Consider the following 16,720-nt stretch of genomic DNA (forward strand, 5'->3'; position numbering starts at 1 on the left):
ACTAGTTGGTGTGCTGTTGATTAGAACTAGGGTTCAAACTTGCCTTTGGCTATTGTTTATCCAGGTGGTGTTAGGTGTTTATTTAATAAAAAACCACGCAGCGGTAGAATAATGCTTCCCTTTCAGCAAAGAGAAACACAGCTCCAAGCTGCAAAGATCAGGAGCTAGGTAATGAGTGGAGGCACTGCCAGTGTACAGAAGATTGCAGTCATGGCTTAAAGGAGTGTTTTGCATCAAGCTACAGCAAATGCAGTGTGAAACCAAACAGTTAAAGCTGTCTTGCTGGCAAGAAAACAGCCCCAAATAGGGTATTTTCAAAACAGGTTTAAGCTAAGAAGAAAGTGAATGTGTTAGTGTATGCCCTGAGGAGGGCCCCTAAGAGAGGGGCTAGCTGCTGTCCTGTGCTGGGCTCAGAGCTCAAATGGGATCAGCCCGAGCTCCAAAGCCTTCTATGGAACAGACATCCCTGTGGCAATGCTAAGCATGGGGATTTGCAGTTTGCAAATCCAGGTGGGTTTAGGAGCCAGCCAGGCAAGCTGGATGCGCTCTCCTATGGGCAGAGCCGGAGCCCAGAAAGCCCCAGAGGCACAGGGGTGGCAGGATGAGTTCTACGCCAGTTATGTTGTTCTCTCCTGACCTCAGCCTGTCCTGGGCACAGGCGCCAGCACCCCTCTCCATCAGTACCTTTCTGCTGCCCAGGAGTCCCATGAGGAGCCAGGCTGGTGGGATGTGGCAGCGGAGGTGAGGCCGGGAGCAGATGCCCTGCTACTTAATCTCTGTATTTTTAGGAATGGCTAATTCCGCTGTCTGGATTCCCTGTATTGTTCAGCTTTGCTGCATAGCACCTATTGCCAAAATTACAGCTCAACCAGAACAGCAGTTGTAAAAGTAAACAAATGCTTCCGTGATAGCCCAGGGCAGCTGTTTCGGCAGGAGCTGGCTGATTGCTGGTGTAAGTGGTGTTCAGGGACAGCAAGGCCGAGTCAAACTCATGTTTCCAGCTCTGTCAGTTGAAGCAGGACTGTTCAGTGGGTGTGCATGTAAGAGAGCTGGGGTCAGTACTGTTTGCCTTGTGAGCCTTGATGTGATGGTGGAGCCTGGCTGTGGTGGCCAGGTCCCATCCTTGCTGGCTGTGGGATCCTTCCTCATTGTACAGCCCTGAGCTGCTGCAGTGCAGAGGGGCCCCTGTTGTGCTGTAAGGACAGGCCATAAATACACTTCTGGTTGTGCTCCTTCATGAGCATGTGCCACACTGCAGCAGCAGGAGCACAGTGACTGTCCTGGGCTCAATGGAGGAGGCTGGGAGAACAGAACTGCAGCACATCTCCTTGTAGCCTGCCCTCTTTTTATATACTCCAGTGTAAAAGAGGGAACGTGGTTTAAAGACAGGGGCTCGGAAGCCCAGTATTTCTTTGAAAGCAACAAGGCTAAGTTGGGCTTTGAATAAAACACTACATGAAGTGTTTGCGCGAGGCAGCCAACACTGAAGTGCAGAGAGCAATGCCTGTTACTACTCATAAATAAGAAAAGATGCCGCTCTCAGGATGATGTCATGGCAAAGATGCGCAGAGGGATTTTTGCAGTGTTGATCAATATTGCTTGCCTGTGGCATGTCCAGGAGGCTCCTAATGCCTACAGATAAAATTCTTTCATGCCCTCGAGGGGGGTTAGTCTCTTAATAACCCAGTGCAGAATATAGATGCCTATTTCTAGCACTGTGAGCTTTGCATGTGAAAGGTTTCAGCTGCTCTTCCCTGCCCTGTTCTTGTTCTGATCTATTGTGGCGCTCCTCTGTCTGGCAGTGCCTGTCTAATAGCTAAATACTGGTGTGGACTCAAGCTCCAATGTAACTGCTGACCATTTTGCCACAAAACAGCAATTTTAAAACTAAGGTCAATGGCCAAGCAGTGTTCCTGTGGCACTGGTGGGCTGGCTGGCAGGGTTTGGGGGGCTCCCTGTAGGTAGCATAGGCCCTAAAGTGGCAGTGGGCTTACTTTAAGCCAGAAGATGACAAACTTGTGAGCACCTAATATCCCAGCTTAGTATTCTGGCAGCTGCTAAAAAACAGTGCTAAAGAGACTGGCAAATATAGTAACATGAAAAGAGTTTACCATCTCCCTGTCCTCTGGGTGAATGTTTCACCTACAGCATTGCATGTGGCAATGTGAAACTGGAAAAACACCGTCTGCTCAGATTAAGTATATATAAAAACTGTGAGCCAGGTTCGCAAGGTCTGAGTGATTTCTCAACCATTAAAGTCTTTGTTAAACATGAAAAAGACTTTATTCCACAAGAGATCAGACTTTCAGGAATGGGTTGGTATTTGATTGTGCTCTGGACTAGTCACTTCTCTGTTTCCTCCTGGACTTTAGCAGGGTAGAATTGTAGAATCATAGAATGGTTTGGGTTGGAAAGGACCTCAAGGTCATCTAGTTCCAATCTCCCTGCTAAGGACAGGGATGCCTCACACTAGACCATGTCATCCAAGAGTCTGTCCAACCTGGCCTTTGAACACTGCCAGGGATGGAGCATTTACCACTTCTCTGGGCAACCTGTGCCAGTGCCTCACCACCCTCACAGTAAAGAACTTCCTTATATCTAACCTGAACTTCCCCTGTTTTAGTTTGAACCCATCACCCCTTGTCCTATCATTACAGTCCCTGATGAAGAGTCCCTCTCCGGCATCCTTGGAAATACATATGTTGGGTTTTCACTATAGGTACCTCGTGGACATCTCAAGCTGTTGTGCTGTTCTCCAAGGGGCCATGACCACAGGCTGCAGCCACTGGGACAAATCTTAAACCTGGGCATCTGCTGCTGCGCTGTGAAGGTAAGGACTCTGGGACAAGAGAGCCGGGCACAGACCTTATCCTGCCAAGAGACAGAGTTTTCAGAGCTTCAGTTATAGTTCATGACTTCCAGTCTGATTTGCAGCTGGGGAGATGGGCTTCTGAGCAGAAAAGAAAACTTGGTAGTCATTGCTAGAGCTTCATGTCAGTTTTGTTCTAATTCTTTGCCCTTGATAAATGGCAGCATTTACAGGTATTTTCTTCTGAACTTGCCATTTCATCCATCAGTCTAAATGTGCTGTATGTCCTTGCAGCCTGCCCTCCAGCTTTGAAGACTCTCTAAAACCCACTGACACTTGTCTTTCCCCTTTGCTGTTGCTGGCAGTGGGATGTTGCTTCAGAAGGTGCAGCCAGAGGCACGTTTGCACAGCATGGAAAATGGACTTAGGCTCCAGAATGTGTCCCTGCAGGTAACTCCTGGGGCTGCCCCTGAAGCGTGACCATCAGTGTTGGCTGATGCGAGTCATGGACTCCTCGGCACAGGGTGCTGTTCCTGGCTGCCCATTCTGAGGCTTTGCTTGGCTTTAACTTTGCTTCACCAAGCCGGGATCTGCTGAGCAGAAGATGATGCCTTACAGAGCTAAGTTGCATTTTGCTCCAGGACAGTCCCAGGTGCCTTCCTCCTGTGCAGCCCCCACTGGTACAAAGTCCGTTTCCACCAGCAGATAATGAATAACACTGAGAGGAAGCATTACTTTTTTTCCTGCTGGACCTTATTTATTGAAAGCAAAAGAAACCACTGTCCTGGACAAATATTATGACATTTCATTTTTCACACTAAGCGTGATAAGTGAGCTGTTTTAGGGACCATGTTACATGATTTATTTAGCTTGGATGTGGGTATAAATCCAGCCTTTAGAGGAAGCATTGTAACTCTGTAGGAATGCGGATGCTCTCACATCCACTGGAGCATAGCCAGTACCAATTTCCTGATTTGTGGTGTTTTAATGTAAACAGGGCAAACAAGGCTGTTCGTAAGATGTTATAGGAAATGGGCAATTTCACCAGTGTCTAAGGAGAGCTGAAAAGTGAAAGGCATGTATCAGATCTTTAAGTGGAGAAGGGAAATTCTGTTTAAGATAAACATTTCTTCAGTGCATAATGTTATTGATTACTATGGTTAGGATAAAAGGGGGAAATAGAAGTAATACTCTTTGTTCCATTGCCTTTATTTTACAGACAACTTTGGGGGATTTCAGCTTGGACTGTCCACATCCATACGACGAAACCTGTGGAGAAGTGTGTGTTGGAGTTGAAGGGAGGCTGCAGCTGGAGCCCCATCCCACCTGCTATGTTGACGATGCAGGTCAGGGCACTTCCCCTCATCCCACTGGTTTTACATAAGGTGCTCAGCTGGACACAGCTCTCTAGTGAGACCTCTCCTGTCCAGGTTCCTGTTGTGGTGGGATTGGGCACAGAGCTGTCAGTGTACCCCAGCTGGATACAACTGCTCCTTCTAGGGCTTATTTTTGTGTCCAAGTTTTAATCTTGCTTCAGGCTTCAGAGCCTGGGATGCTTTCCTAGGTCTCCAAGATGCATAGCTACTCTATACAGCGAGCTGTACTCTACTAGCATTTTCAGCTGCAAGACAAGATGTTGAAGACTGGGAAAACTAATAGCTTTTTCTTTGCCTTTATGAAAGAGCCAAGTTCTGTGAAGTGCTGGTGTATCTGCCATGGTTACAACCACTTGAAGTCAATAACCCCAGCTGGGTATGGCCCATGTGGTGATCTGTGAACATGTTCAGTTTGATGCTGAAGCTTTCCAAGAGTTAACACTGGACTGTTTGTGTTTTTGTGGGTGTTGGCTGGTTAGGGCTATTGATGGAAGCAGAACTAAATGAGTTAATATTCATAGATGTCTCCTGGCTACATAATGTAAATCATGAATGGCTGTGACAGTGTGCTCTTGTTCAAACCACAGCATGGCAGTTGCTTAGGTCAGACTAGACAGTCTTTGTGCACAAACTTAAGCTTTCTGAAGAGCACTGCCACTGCCTTCAGCAGTACACAAGCAGGTCTGTGCTGGTCACACAGTGATACAGTCCTTGGTGCACACCTTGGTAATTAAGGTGACCCCTCATCCCTTGAGCTGTGATGGCAGCTGGGCTATGGGGATCTATCAGCAGGCAAGAGACTTCTGTGCTATTGTATCTGGACCTGGGTGGCTTTCCAGGCAATACAAAGTGATTTTGCAGGTTGATTTCCAATCTAGAGGATGTTATGGGGAGTGGCATGAACATAGCTATTAGAAAGCTGTACAAGCGTATGCTGGCCAGCCCACCACAGTGGCATGGCCACTGAGCACAATGAAGTGGGTACAAATTGCCACCAAGACCCTGCCTGTGCTATGACAGGGCTGACCACCTTTGACGTGACAAAGGATTCGGAGAGAAGGCTGGCAGCAGTGAAAGCGAAGGACGCCATAATTGCCTTTGCTGTAGCGCACATGAGGCAGGTCCGAGGCAGAAGAGCCATTGCTTTGTGAGGGTTTCCAAGAGGAGCCCTGGCATCTGCGTGTGGCTGGGTTGCAGGGACGTGGAGACATGGAGATGCCTTGTTCTTGTGCTGCAGATCTGGGGTGGAGGCAGTGCCTGAATGGCCCTGTCTGCACTGGGCAGGGAAGGAGAAACGGGGATGCTTGTGGGGGCTGAAGGGGCAGCAGTGACTGATCCACACTGAAATTAAGGTAAAAGAAGGCCAAAAATAGAGAGTACAAGAAAATGAGTAGACAAGGATATAATAGATGGAAGGAAAAAGTAAGAGGAGGGTTTAACAAGATCCCAGCTAAGTCAGGATCAAAACGGATTGTATTTGTGTAAATCCCTCCTTGGGACTGGTATCCATATGTGGAAGAAAGCAATACTGCTTTTCTCCTTTCATACACTATTTCTGGTGCTCTCTAAAGTCATGTCCCAAGACTCGCTGGTATTTCATGAAGAAAATGCTCAGTCTTTAGGGCAAGCAGTGCCAGAGTGCAGAAAAATAGACACTGTAATAGCCATGTGATTGAATAAATGTTATTCTTTCCTTTGTTTTTATAATGAGAAAAAGAATTTGGTGAGAAAACTTTATCGCTTTAAAGACTGACATCTTCCATCACTTAAACTCTGTTACACAGATATGGAGAGGGGCAAGGCACATCCCTGAAGAAAACAAGCCAAGCATGCCAGAGCCTCCACAGTGTCACAATGCAGCTGGCGGAGAGCTGGCAAAGGCAGTGTGAACCTGTGCAGGGGCTCCTGTGCCTTGGTCACCTATGCCATGGGGAGGCGATTCTATGTCTCCTTGCTAAGAGAGGTACGTGGGTCCCTGTTCTGGCAAAGGCCAGAACAATTCGATTTGGTGGTGGAGAGCCGAGAAGTCCAGGGGTGTCCACAGTCACCTCCATGGCTGACCTCTGCTTCCTGAAGAAGTGTTGGCAGGAGCCAATAGCAAGATCAACCAGCCCTGTCCCTTGCTGGTAAGAAGTAGCCTGAAGCCCTGCTCTTATTGTTGATTTGGAGCCCTTTCTTGGAAAAAGCCAAAATTATTCATCCTCAGGACACAGTGGTTATAAGCGGAAGGGCAACATTTTCCAACAGTTTTTTCCCAGACAAATATAAATACACATGTGAATATTTTGTGTGCCCATGTCTGTTTTGCCATGTTCTTGGCTGCAAATGCCCTTCCCCCACCAAAGCAGAGCAATCAAAAATCCAATTTTGACATTTTCAGCTCAATTTTTGCCAATGATGTACTTTGAGGACTGATGCATGGGAGAAAGAGGTCACTTTGTCTATTTGCACGTCTGTTATGAGCAAGCAGAATATAACAGGGTTAAATGTACTGGGGAAGTGTTGGCTGTTAGGAGGGACAGGTCTAGTGGTGAGGATGGAGGGTAGTGACAGCCCTCCCTGTTACAGGTAGAGCTAGTGGGGCTGAGTGGTGATAGAGGTGTATGGCATTCTTGTAAAGCTGAATGGGAGCCCTCTCGCTATGCTAAGTGAGGTGAAATGCAGGTACACAACACGTGTGAAATTGTGCTTCTGATGCTTTCTCACCATACACTGAAGTTATTTTTCTTTGGTAACAGCTCCCATTTTGGATAAGGGAGCAGTGTCTGCTCCACCTGCAAAGGATGAAAGCAGCTGCTGAGCCGCATTGATCTGCAAGTACAAAGCCAAGGCTAACAACAAATGTTAAAGCTCAGGTGGGTCTTACACGGGCAGTAAGCAGCACACTTACCTTTCCCTGGTAAGTGTGCTGTTAAAAACACAGCAAGCAGAGGAGGAGCAGGAGGTGTTGGTGTCTTTTAGGGACTGGGTAAAGCTTTTAAGTGCAGCCATGGCAAAGCTGTGCTGCTCAGATGTGTGGTGTGAGTTCCCGTCTCTAAGGTTTGCTGCAACCTGCGGAGAGCTCTGTGCTGGGGCCAGGGCCGTGTGGCAGCTGAGGGTCCATCTCTTTCACTCCCTGAGTTTTCACTGCATATGCTTCCCCCTGCTCTCCCATTATCTTTTATTATAACAAGGATATTTATTACTCCCTGCCATTAGAGATGGGCTCAAACAACCCCTGCAGCTCCAGACAGCTTCAGGTTTCTGCTCGGGGATCCACCTCACACATCTTGCGATTTGGCTTCAAGTTCACATAGTGGCTGGAGCTGAGGCAAAGCTCACTTATTGCTCTATGCTACTTTGGATTAAAATCTCAGCCATCATCCTTTTACTGCTATTGCTTTTGAGGCTGTATTTTTTTTATTGTTTGGTAATCATTGTAAAATGGCTGCAAAATGAAAATAAGAACAGTAACCCTCTGAGGCTTTGAGCGTAGCACTGGAAGCAGAGCTGGAATCTGCTGCAATAGGCTCCAGTTTGCTCTCCAACACTAGTGGTTGTCATTAGGAAGGAGAAACTTATGATGGCAAAATGTCCACCCCGGGAAATCCAGGAGAGAAAGAGGCAAAGGTGCTAACCTGGGTTGCTGGGGTTGGTGGTGTGCTTGCAGCATGAAAATGAGGAGGGAAAACACAGAATCATGGAGCGGTTTGGGTTGGGAGGTACCTTGAAGACCATCTAGTTCCAATCCCCTGCCACGGGCAGGGACACCTTCCACTAGACCAGGTTGCTCCAAGCCCCATCCAATTTAGCCTTGAACACTGCCAGGAATGGAGCAGCTACAACTCTGTCAGACCCCAGTGGGCTTCCTTTCCAAACCTAGGTGGCCACAAGTATGGCTTTGTTCCTATACGAAGAATAATATTTTGAATATGCAGAAGACCAAAGTGCTGGGTTTACTGACAAGCTCTTCAAGGCAGTTGTTGGATGGAGATGCTGTGAGATGAGCAGTGCCTAGTAGTGAGGCTGTGCTTATTAGTGCTTAAAATAACATAGCTACAGGTCTGGGGACAGAACAACTCGTGTAGCCTTGAGGTGAAGTTTAAAAAGAATTTGAACTGTCAAAAGCAGAAAAGGGCATTTGAAAACATAACGCTCTGCTTTCCCAGTTACTTGTATAACTAAATCAGCTAACCCATGTGTCATCTACAGTCCAATTCTCCTTTTATAGTAAAAACAAATATTGGAGGGACTCGGGGCCAAATGCTGCTTTTTTTGTCAATCTACACTGTTGACATGGTTTCCAGAGCTGCTGAGCTGTCACGTCTTGACCAGAGGCAGGAGGAGTGATGATGGTTTGCACCTTTTGGAGCTGGGCTGCATCACCACCACCTTCCAGGGAAGACTTTGGGCCTCCTCAGCTCTGTCGGTCCCCAGTATTGAGGCATGTTTCACCTTCCCATGACTGTTTCAGGGGCATGGCTATAGCTCTTCCTTCTCTAAAATGTTATTAATGAACTATAGCAAATGAGCTGATGCCAACTGTAGTGTTATATCCATCCTAAACCTAATACAAATTTTCCATACTTAGTATGGAAAACTGTGGTGGTGGGGAAACCTGATGCAAGTCCTCTGACTTTATTTTGGACAGTTTAAATGAGACTGTGCAGGAGCTCTAGAAATTGAGTATGTGCAGAGTAAGGACTAACGGTTTAAACTTTCTACTGTGTGACACTTAGGAAATAGCCTTTATTCTTTAAAATCTTTTGTATGGAGTCTTTAAAGTAGTTGAAAAGAACATTTCATGAAGGTGATTGAAGAATAGATGTGCTCCTTGGAGCTTTGAATAAAACAAAATACATGCTGGTAATAGATATGCCAGTCTTAAATATTTCATCAAACTGGAATTATTTAACTAGAGCTTTGCTTTGGATCAATATAGTATGGGAGACTGTAAAAGCTGGACATGGGGGATTTCGATGCTATCAAAATATTTCAAACTTTGATTTGGAAACAATTTTCCATTTCAAAGTACAGTATTTTGTACTTTACATAATACAAAGTGAGAAGCCTAAATATTTGACTGACATCTTCTTTTCCTGGAGTCTAGAGGGCTTGTTTTAGTTCAGAAATAAGCCAAACTTTCAAATATTATACGGTTTTCTAAATAAACATGAGGACTTGAGGTCCTGACTGGCTCCAGAGGTAAGGAGGGCTGCACATCCTCTGTTTGTCCCTGCACCCCTGAGCAATGCCAATTACCTAAACATCTTCATAGGGCAGACAGCCCTGATGTGTTTATGGGTGAGCACTGCAAAACTTCTAAAACAAGGAGCGTTTCAATATAATTCTCTGAAGCATGAGGCAGATTTATGCTCTTGGTTACATTTTCCATGATAATTCCATGGCATTGGGATTGCATGTAGCGAAACAAGTCGCTCAGGAGAGCTACGAGCAGAAAAAGTTTTGGTTATCATAAGCAGTACAAGGAGGGTGATGCTGCCTTCCAGCAGCGAGTTCCGTTCCCGGACCGACAGCACCATCTAGTGAGAACCGGTCCCGGGAGCATCCTTCCCTGCCCCGGCTCCGGTTTTCCTTGGGAAAAGTTGGATCTGGTGGATTTGCCTCCTAAAGAAAACAGCCAAACCTTTTCTTCATGCTCGGCTTCGACAGGTTTTCCTGAGAGCAGGCAGAGGAGCATCCCGGCTTCCGTCTGCTTGGGTAGCAGCTGGATGTTTTGCGCTTCCTAAAAGGGTATGGAAAGAGGAGAAAAGTTGACAGCAGTACTGCGGGAATGTGCTGCCTGTGCCTTTGTCCCTTAAGAAACTGGGCTGGGTGTGCAGGCAGCAAAAGAGAAGCAAGTGACCCTCTGAACTGCAATAATTCCAGTCTTTAACCTGAACTGCAACAATTTCAGTCTCTAACCTTCTGCAGGTGTGCCTGCATGCTGGCGCAGTGGACATGAGCACTACAGTTTGAGCTGCTGCATTGAAGCAGAGGACAGTTCACATCTGAAGATGGTCCTTTTAGAGGTCCCAGTATCCTGGAGGTCCCTTGTTTGCACATGTGCCTTTTTGTCCCCTCACCCTCCACAAGCAGGTTGTCAGCAAGTGTTTTCTACACCCAAAACTGCAGCAGCAGAGCAACACACTTCCTCACCTGGCCTGCTGTTTCCAGCCCCAAGCACCAACACAGGATGCTTGTATCTCAAGCCAATTCCAGCTGTGTCCTTGCACAGTGATGGAGTAAGAGCTGCTCAGGTGAGACTTTCAGATGTAAGAATTTATCTTTTGGGGAAAAGTGCATGGCTGAAAATACCAGGGAGGGAATGATGCTTCTTCAATCCAGAGTGCAGGCAGGGAGGTGGCTCTGTTAGGGGGCAACCTGGGGGTTTATTTCGATAAAAGACTTGGGGAGAACTTGTTAATCTTTTATAGTTGGGGTTAAAAATGGATAAAATACCATTCCTTTGATTTTTGAAAAGCTGGGTGGGGCAGCTGTGCTGACTGGGAGTGTTAATGTTGCTGCTCCTTGTGGCATGTAAAGATGCTTTGTGTTGTGTGCTCAAGCCAGTCACAAGGTGTTTTCACCAATACCTCCTATTTTTATGGATTTTATTGCTTGGGAGAATAAAATCAGTTGTAGGTTAAATAGGAGAGATTTATTTTCTCTGAGGTGCGAGAAGGAAGTAGCTCTGTAGCGTGGTGGCCGTAACTTCAATCATGGCTGTTGAACATGTTTGTAAAATACCTGCTTTTGGGAAAGGTTGTATTTTCACTTGGATGGAACTGTTGCCCCATTGTGAACCCACAAAACAATGGGATTTTGAAGAAGGGATTGTGTTATGTGGCAACCTATTTCATTCAAAAAATTTGTAGCACATAGTTCATATAAAAGCTGCATCTAATAACCACATTGTTACAGTGCTCCCCACCCTTCTTATGCAATAGTGTGGCATTTATTTTAGAGGGATGCTTAAACACCATATGAACACATATGTCTGCATACTGGATAAAATACTTCAGCTTAACCCTTAAACACTTCAAATAGTTCTACTTAATAAAATAGTTTCAGATTCCTTTAGAACTGTTGCATTTACAGATGTAGGGGTTGATTTATTACTTAATTAGTTCTAAAAGCATTTCAGACTATGAGACTCAAGTGGTCAGTTTGTGCAATGATGTAAATCAGTGCATCTCAACTGAAGCCTGTATCGACTTGGTCCTAATCCAAATTAATGCTTCTTGTTTCTTCAACAGGTTCTTTGATCCTTTTTGCAAAAGTTTGGTGATCCAAGATAATTTTTCCCAGTCAATCAGAAGGAAATGTAAATCAAAACTTCACCCCCAGTTATCTCCTGGTCTTTTTAGCAGTCTGAGTAAACATTTTGCCACTCAAATCATTAACTCACTGGCAGAAGATCATCTCTTCTTGCTGATTCCTGAGCACCCACCCTGACTTTGGAGTGGGAGAGGAGAATTTTGTTCTTGCCCCTCCTAATAACATCTGCAGTTCAGGATGGCAGCCAGCACACTGGGTGCCTCAAAATACTCTGTGGTAAGAGTTTGTGAGCAGACAAAAAGAGATGGATTACACATCTATGCAGAGGGAACAGAAAATCTGAGAATGATTTTGTAAGGCTTCGTCACCAAGAGACAAATCTGGAGGGAACCAAACCTCATCAGTTCCACTGCTCATGGAGATGCATTTGCTTTCCTTCATTGCCCCTTCATCACAGATCACTTTCTTTGCTGAGATTCATTATCCCCTCGCTGGTGCTGTTGCTCTGAAGGAGAGAACAGACTGATTTAAAGTGTCTCTTCCCTGCCTGCCTGCCTTCAAAATGAGTTTGATTTGTGATGGGTTATGTATGCATTTTCCGAGCAGGAACAAGGATCTGGTGAGCTATGGGAACCTGGGCCCCTGCTTATCCTCCTCCCCATGGCAAGCCAGGTATTGGCAGCATTGGCAGCTCCCCAGAGGACTGATGAAGCCCCACTGTTCAGAGTGGCTGCCCAGGTCAGCTCTGCTGTGCCTATCATCTGCTTGAGCTACTGACGGGCTATAGCGTGCCAGTTTGCTGGTGCTGCTGCCTGGCGCAGTGCACCAGAAGGTGATATTGTGAAATTCTGGTTTTGCAGCAGCAGCAGATGTCAGAGCATCCTCTCTTCCATGGTCGGGTTGCTCAAGGGCTGGGAGTTGGGGCTTGCCAAGAAGGGGGAACCATGCTCAGCTGCTCATGCCCCTGTGGCCCTGATAGCAGCTGTACGCATGACATGGGGCTGGTGGTGCTGCTGGTGCTGCCATGGTCCCACATGGCTCATGGAGGCTGAAGGCTGGGCCAGTGTCCAGCCAGGAGGGAACAGGGGGTGCAATACTGGGAACTGGGGGAAGTCCAAGAATGTGACCTTCAGCAGAGTGAAATAAAGAGTGTGCTGGATGGGTGCTGCAGACATTGAGTAAACTATAGGTTTCTTCTAAAAGCAAGAGTTTTTAGAGCTCGTGTTTCCTGCCAGCACAGGGCTGTGCTATTGGTGCTGGACTCTGCCCCGTCATACTGAAGTAAAGGGTGCTATGGTGTGGAGTGAGCCAGGAGGTGAAACAGGATATGAGATACAGCGGTGACGTTGTTACAGATGATTAGGAGGAGAGGCCTGATTGACAGCAGACTATTTTCTGAATGACTTTGAAATTGGTGGGGAGATGGCTTGCCACCAAAGTAACTTAGTTTGGCAATTTGTTTTGATAAAAGCACTGAGCTGGACAAACCTGTCTGAACAAATTCCCCTGCAAGATCACTTTCAGATCCATTTCTTTTTCTTGTCTATCCCCTACTTCAAAGCAGCGGATGAGATGAGAAGGCAGATAGCCCAGGACTTGCCTTTGTTCTCTGCTGCCTTCCCGTTTGATTCTACCCACCAGCCTGACATGCTGCAGCCCTTCTGTGGTCTCTGCTGCTGGGTGGCTGCGCCCACTGAGGCTGCCGCCAGGGTCAGACCATCTGAGAATGCCCTGGTTAGCATTTGATGGCACAGCATGCATTGTGGTCGGCAATGACACCAGTGTGGCATCCCTGATCTGCCGGGAGAACTGCCCTGCGAGGGGCTGAACATGGGCTTTGGGCTAGTGCCCAGCCTGGCATTGAGGAGATCTGAGCCCGCCCTGGCTGCAGCCCATGGGCCATGCTGACCCTCCTGTGGGACCAGCATTCTGGTATTCCAGCTGCGAATGCCAGAGCACACATTCATTTTAAAACCACTAGACTATTATATTCAGTTCTGCATTTTTGGATAAGTATCTGCTACATGTACCTGTTTTGACAGAGCTATTTTTGCTCATTAGAACAACCATTTTTTGGTGTACTGTTATTTATTGCTTCTTCCCTTCATGACTTAATGATAAGAAAAGATAACTCTGGTTCTGGCAGGGAGCATTGTTTTTCTGCTTGAACTAATGATAGCACTTGAATAGCTTCAGATAAAGGATTAGCCCTTGGTTTTGGCAAAGAGCTGCTTTTACTGCTTGAAATAGTCTGGAGTGTGCATTTTGAATGGGCAAGTTGCCATTAAAAATTATTTGTACCCACCTAAATGAACAAAGCCCAGCTATTTTTACTCCTGGGATAAAACAAGGCAGAAAAATGTATCATAACTGGGATTTGTGTGAACATGGCTAGTCTGGAGAGAGCACCTGGCCAGTTCCTCCTGTTCCCATTCAATGCTGGTTTACCACGGGACAGAGCATCCTTGGGCAGGTATTCCAGCAGACACGTGTAGAGAAGAGGAGGGTCTTCCAGCCAGTGCAATCCTCTTTCAGTGCCTGTGCTGGATCTGAGCAAGTGTGTGGGGTGTGTGTTACACGGCTGTCCTTAGCCCTCTCTTTTGGTGGTTTGAGCCTCCTGCTCTTCTTGATCCATGATGATCTGGAGAGCATGGTTACAGTGAGCTGGGTGTAATGGTGTTTGCCAACAAGCAATGGCAAGGGGTGTCCTGCATGCCTCCCAGCCCCATGCTTGGTGAATGACTGTCCTGCTCCATCTGCATGGCTTCCAGGGCTGTTCCAACTGCTCCGGAGCCATTTGTGCCCCACACTTTCCGGGCATCTGGTGGGATTGCTTCAGATATCATCTCCATTGTGAGAGAGAACAAAATGTGTATTTTAAAACTACTTTGAAAAAGTGCATGAGGCCAGTTAACCTTCCTAGTCATCCCCTTTCTTCTTTGAGCTGAGAGATGAGCAAAGACAAGGCAGGATCTCTCTTCCACATCTCTCAGATATTGCCTTTGCAGTTATTCTCCCAGGCAGAGGGGACATACAAAATTGGAAGTTTAATGTGGGCTGATGAAACAAGTTTCCTCTGCTTTGAGAGGAGAAAACTACTGTATATCTGACAGGTTTCTCAGAATGAAGAGGAAAATGTGAGGGAAGAGACAAATCATTGTACAGCAGTCAGAACTGAAGATTATGGGACTGATTCAAAACCTATAAATCTCTTGAAAATTTTGTTGGCTGGAGTTAAATCAGTCCCCATCTTCTCTGAGGAAAAACAATACCCAGTTTATACTGGATTGGGCCAAAACTACTAACACTCTATATTGGAAACCTAGTCGTGTAGTAAAACCATTCCACATGGCTATTCAAGGAAATGGAGCATTTGGAAACATCAAATCAAGACACCTCAATAGAGTTAGAGATGCAGTTAGACTTTTCTGGGGGTTTTGGACAGAGATGGATTGCTGTGCTGGTGTCCCTTTGTATGGGTTGCAGAGAGATGGAAAGATAAAGCAACAATGTCAATAGTAAGGTTTTAGTGCTGATGACTGGAGTGTTAGGATGTGCCTGAAGGTCCATCATGTGAGTGATGCTGAGGTGTTGATAAGGACTAATACAAATCAATTTCCCCACAGAAAGTGCTTCTCTTGTATCTGTAAATATTATTTTAGTTAACTGTCCATCTGTAGCCAGCTCAGTTTTTAGCTTTTTAGTGTAAATAAGCATCTAGAAAGGTCATCTCAATTGTTTGGGATTTTTTTTTCGTGCTGGGTTTGGATGAGAAGCTGTTTTTCAGCTGTTTGGAGAGGTTGGTTTCTGTGCAAGCGTGGCGGTGATGTCTGGTGGTGGGAATTACTTGTTTCTGGGGCATCTCTAGGGAGATGATCACAGCAGCTCATCCCAGCTGGGTGCCAGGTATCTTCCTGGGAGAGCTGCCTGAATAATGAATCCATAGGACCAGTAACGCTGAAATGCTCACTGGGCTGGTTGGTTTTAAACAAAGTGTTCCTGGGCAGGTCCTGTGGTATGATGAGTGATCAGTCACCCTGCTGACAGGATGGACTTGGTCTTGTTCATCCTGGAGAGCTGTCCAAGTTTGCCCAAATACAGCCTCTGGGCAGCACACACAGGCAAGACCTGATTCTCTGGGTCAAAGTATATGTGAGAAATTGCCCTTGTTGGTGACAAGGCATAGCATGGTGCTCAGCCCCAGGAGCCCTGCAGAGCTCCGGCTGGCAGAGAAGCTCTTGCTTTATCTTGCAGTCCCTGCACTGCCAGACCCCATCATCCAAGCAGCAGAGCAGGCACCCAGGCAGGCAGAGATGGACCAAGCAGCACAAGCAAATAAGGGATAGCAGGGAGTACTGAGCACGGGGAAGCTGGCTGCAGAGGGTACTGGGTCATATGTGGCCTCTTCCTGCTAACAGAGTTTGTGAACATCTTGCAGAGCCATGCCAAGGGCATTTGGAGTTCTGTTGTCCTCCTGCTCTCCACTTCCAGCAATTAGGTGCTTGGCTGGATATAGGAGGCTTATTGTGAGGGTGAAATTGGGGCATGAAATGCAGTTGGGGCAGAGGGCTGGCAGGGGAAGTGCCTGAACCACTAAATCGAAATCCTGGAACAGATGCATGTATGCTGCCTGCACAGGGATAAACCACAGCCCCTTCTGAGTTCTGCTTCCCTGTGTGGGACCATGTATGCAGCTACTTCCCTCTGGGCTTCTCTAAGCAGGTGGTGTTCAGAAATTTGACCTCGGCAATTATAGATGAGAGAATTATGTTTTTATTAATATATTTTTATTCTTTGCTGTCTTTCTGCATATAGAGTACCCGTGTTTTCTGTGGAGGAAGTGCTAGATACACTAATGATAATGACATTTATAGCGATTGCCCACGCTATAAAGGTGAGGATGAATGAGGTAAGAAAAACCCAAATGCCAGACCAAATGACAGCTCGTTTACCAGGATCTCATTTTTTTTCTCTGACAGTGGAGGCGAGCAAATAGATGCTACCTGCAACCCCAGCTAAATGAAGAATGCGCACCAGTGTGAGTGGGGTCAAAAGCCCTGATTCTAACAGAAGATTATAGCACATGTGCTGAGCTTGCAATGAGCTTTACAAATACAGAGAAAGCCTCAGGACATGGTGGCTTGGTAACAGAGTCCTTTGTGAGAGCTGGCTTTGCACCCACCCTGTGCATATTTTTATTAACAGATTATGCCATTTTAATGCCTGGTTTCCCCAGTCAAAAGAAATCTGTAAATCTGTTCTTTCCTCTGCAGAG

Source organism: Strigops habroptila, chromosome 11 (genome assembly GCF_004027225.2).
Source record: "Strigops habroptila isolate Jane chromosome 11, bStrHab1.2.pri, whole genome shotgun sequence".
In the NCBI taxonomy this organism is placed as follows: Eukaryota; Metazoa; Chordata; class Aves; order Psittaciformes; family Psittacidae; genus Strigops; species Strigops habroptila.